This window comes from Chenopodium quinoa, unplaced genomic scaffold, assembly GCF_001683475.1.
Source record: "Chenopodium quinoa cultivar QQ74 unplaced genomic scaffold, ASM168347v1, whole genome shotgun sequence".
Taxonomy (NCBI): domain Eukaryota; kingdom Viridiplantae; phylum Streptophyta; class Magnoliopsida; order Caryophyllales; family Amaranthaceae; genus Chenopodium; species Chenopodium quinoa.
Window position 1 is genome coordinate 764,504 of NW_018743591.1, and position 4,136 is coordinate 768,639.

The 4,136-nt window shown below is 33.4% G+C and overlaps 1 pseudogene; it reads right to left on the bottom strand.

Moving 5' to 3' along the window:
- Positions 1-730: 730 nt before the first annotated feature.
- On the bottom strand, positions 731-3,912 carry LOC110682709 (annotated as a pseudogene).
- Positions 3,913-4,136: the final 224 nt, after the last annotated feature.

A 4,136-nucleotide genomic window follows, 5' to 3' on the forward strand; every position in this document is an offset into this window, starting at 1 on the left:
ATGCATCCGCATAGTGCTCTACCACTTGAGCTAATAGGTTTACTTTATAGTCTTTTACTCGTCTTATAAGGATATAAAAGTCTATGATTCTGAATTTTTGTGCTACAACAAATTAAATTTTCTTTAGTCATTTATCATTTCAAGATAATTTATTATTCATATACTTTAAAGCTGATTTGATTTACTTTAATGATATTTTGATTTAGTTGTTAGCATTATTTGTTTACTTCAGAGTAATTATGATTTACTTTTGACATATACTGTATTAATTTACATTTTTTAGTTTTTCTACTTTTGAGATATTTTGATTTACTTTTGAGATGTTTTGATTTACTTTTGAGATACTCCCTCCGTTAATTTTTATTTGCAACTTGGGGGAGTTTTGCGGTTCACGAGGCAAAATTTAAGGGGCAAACATTAGTGGGAGTAAATGAAAGTGATTAAAGTGTTTGAAGAGAGAAAGTTGGCCCACCCACTAGCAAATGAAAGTGATTAAAGTGTTTGGAGAGAGAAAGTTGGCCCACCCACTAGTAAAATTATTAAAATCAGAATTTTTAATTAAGGGTAAATTTGTAATTTTCAGGGTTTTGTGTACTAAAAATAGAAATAAAATAGAAAGTTGCAAATAATGATTAGCGGACTAAAATGGCAAAAGTTGCAAATAAAAATTAACGGAGGAAGTATATTGAATAACTTTAGACTATTTTGTAATTACTTTTTAAGATAACCTATGTAGGAATCGAACCTACACCCCTATGCATGCGCATAGTGCTCTACCACTTGAGCTAATAGGTTTACTTTAAAGTCTTTTTATTTACTTTTTTCACACCAAAAATCGCATGAGCTAATCTGATGTGTTTGGATAAAGTAAAATGTATGGAACCTTAACCGATCCCTGTTGATTTTTTAGTTTCTATCTTGTCATTGTTCCTTTCTGTGATATTCTTTTCGATATCTGATAGCTTCATCTGAAATCTTTCGAATGCAGCAATTGGTTCAGCATTAAAAGTCCACTCAGGGGTATCCCTCTGTCCAAGGTAGATCTCATCTGTGGAGTAACGCAACAAAATTTCAATTAATGAAACTCCGAGGAGTGTCTGAAATTGAGCTGTTATTGTTTTCACAAAGGCTCTTTCAGGATCAGACTCGATCTCAACGTATTCTGCAGTGTCTGAGGCATAAGTATCTTTGTTAGGATCAAACTGGTTGTAATCTCGGGTCCCCAAGGTCCAAATTATTGCAGAGGAAGAACCTGAAAACTTGGCAAAGATGCTTTGGTACTGCACACATAATATCAAAATTGTCAATGTATTCAAAAGTTTAAAGAACTGATAAGTGCATACAAGCACCCAATAGAAGGTGAAAGAGTGAATCTTGAAGGAGCAAAGGCGATATACATAGCACGAAAGCGACGAAGTATCTTACTTCAAAGATGTCAAAGTTACTAGTTGCAAGCTATGCTCTCACCAGTTTTCATACTTCTCAGAACAGTAATTAACAGATAATTAGAACACTAAGCGCTTATTATAATATGGCAAGATGACTGTGATGATCCCATTAAAATGCCAAAAACTGCTCCGTGTTAACAGGCTATCTTCCTCTTTTCCCTTGAGTGACAATAATTTAAAATATTGGCATTCTAAAGCTGCCCTGTCCTAAAATCCTAAATGGCCTAGACTAGGGATCCAATTTGTAAATTACAACCATCCTAATATACAAACAATTCATCATAGAAGCCTCCCGGTACTTTGTGACTAGACCTATTTTTGGAGCTTACAAGCTGACTCAAGATCCCCATTACCCCTCTTTCTGAAAAGCAGTTTCACCACACAGGTTCAACTTTTAAATTTCAACACATAACTGCCTCACATTTTACAGTGGCCAAGTAAATACCTTCGTTTTTGTGTTTTACCAACATCATAAATTTAGAAATGTATATAAGCAAAAGCAGTCTATGACGAGGTTTATTGGGCATTTTAATAGAAACAAGCAACTCAGAGAACAAGAGATATTGATTGAACTGTAATGCATAGAACCATCTAAAAAAGCAGCAGAAAAAAGACATACATTTCTTCTGGCTCTTGGACATCGATCAGTTGTGCTGTTTCTGTGAAATTAGGATCTTGAAGTTTCTCATTCAACTCACTTGGTTGAACTTCACCAAGCAACGCCCCTTCCCTAGAGCAATATTGCCAATAAAAAGGTACAGAATCAAGAAGTAAATCAGTTACCTTTCAGGCCTTAAATAAACAAGTAAATCTGAAATGAACTAACCTCTCGGATACGACTTGAAGCAAGTGCCATCCAAACTTTGTTTTACATCTTACAATTTTGTTTAATGGTGCAGAAAATGCAGCCTCTTCAATTTCTGGTACCTGGTATGAGAATGATGCTTCAAATCAGCTCACTTTCAGATACATAAAAAGCTTTCTCCAAACAAGAACATTCGGAAACATAGAAAGCTTTATCCAAACTAAAACATCCGAAAACATGAATTTTTTTCTTCAAATAGAAAAGTACCAATGACTTTCAAACAACACAGGGTGATAATAGGGCTGAGGAGACAATTTTGAATTTCTTGAGCAAGATATATAACATCCTATCACAACAAATTGAAAACAATCCAAGAAACAAGTGCCTAAAGAACCAGCATACCATTTGTCCTTTTCTGACCCAGCCATGCACCCCGCCCTCTTCTTTTGATAGGCATATAGAGTATTCCACAGCAGCAAGATCACTCAAATCCTCCCCTGACATTGAACAACAGAAATTAGCATAAACCCATCAATCATGTCTGCATACACCATCACTTGATACAATTTCAGCAAAAGTATTCCTCCTGCAACCCTTTTTTGAAGCTCCACTAAAAGGTTCAGATCATTTTCTTTGACAAGCAGGTGCTGCACCAGTATTTCCCCATCACCTCCAGAGCTACTTCCAGTTGTAAATGCTGTGTTAAATGCATTAAAAATCACTAACTTCAATCAATTCAAATTACATCAGATAAACTATACTGTGTAGCCAAAGTAGGATCCAAATATATATAGTTTACTTTTGCACAATTTTAGTTTACTTTAACACATTTTAATCTAATTGAATTGCAATTGATTTAAAATTAAAGAAAAACCAGAAATAGTAAAATCAAACATCAGAAACTGCTTCAATGGAGTATCAAAATTGGACAATCAAACACACAAATCAATAATTTCAAGTATTTATCGAGGCTTTGAGTTTAAAATTAGTTTACAACATTTTTATGTATTCACAATAAAACATCCACAAGATAAGAAAAGATTTGCTTTGGGGCATTTTATCAAACAGTTAGTGTGCATTCACTTGATTTTGCTTAAATTCAGATGAAATTAAGCACAAATCGCCAAATTTCGAGCAAAAATTATCAGAATCGAGCCTTAAATTTCTGCAAATAAAACCCAAAAAAAAGAATCGGGCCTTAAATTGAAAAAACAAAATCCAAAGAGAAGGAATTATAACGTTGAATTGAAATCATTATCAAATTATACCTAATTCAAGCACAATAAACTTCAAACATTATCAAATTTTATAAATCCAGATAAAAAGAACCCTAAATTGACAAAAAACAATTAACGATAAAACCAATGAAAGTGAAATTCATGATTTAATTTTTTTAAAAAAAATAAAGAAAAAAACAAACATTTTACCTCAGAAGCTGCTTCATTGGAGTAGAGAATGATCGAAAGCCGCTTCAATGGAGAATTCAGAGGACTCGTTGCAATAGAGGAGAAAGAAAATGCTTGAGGAGAGAGAAAATCGCGGAGGAGAGGAGAGAGTAGCTCATGAAAGTGAAAATCGCTGATTTAATTTGGGACGTTAGATAGCGCTTTTGGTGTTAGATACGACGGTCTAGATTAGTTCCTAGTTTTTATTATATGATTGGTTCTCATTATAACCGGGTTATATATATATATATATATATATATATATATATATATATATATATATATATATAAGGAAATGAATTATGTGAAAACTAGTCTAAGACTGAAAACTAAAAACAAGCAATTCCATACACTCCCTTGCTTCTTTCTCAGTTTCTCCTTCACGCATTTTCTCTCTCTAAAATTTCAAGCAATTCTCTCTCTCTTCATGTTTTTGAT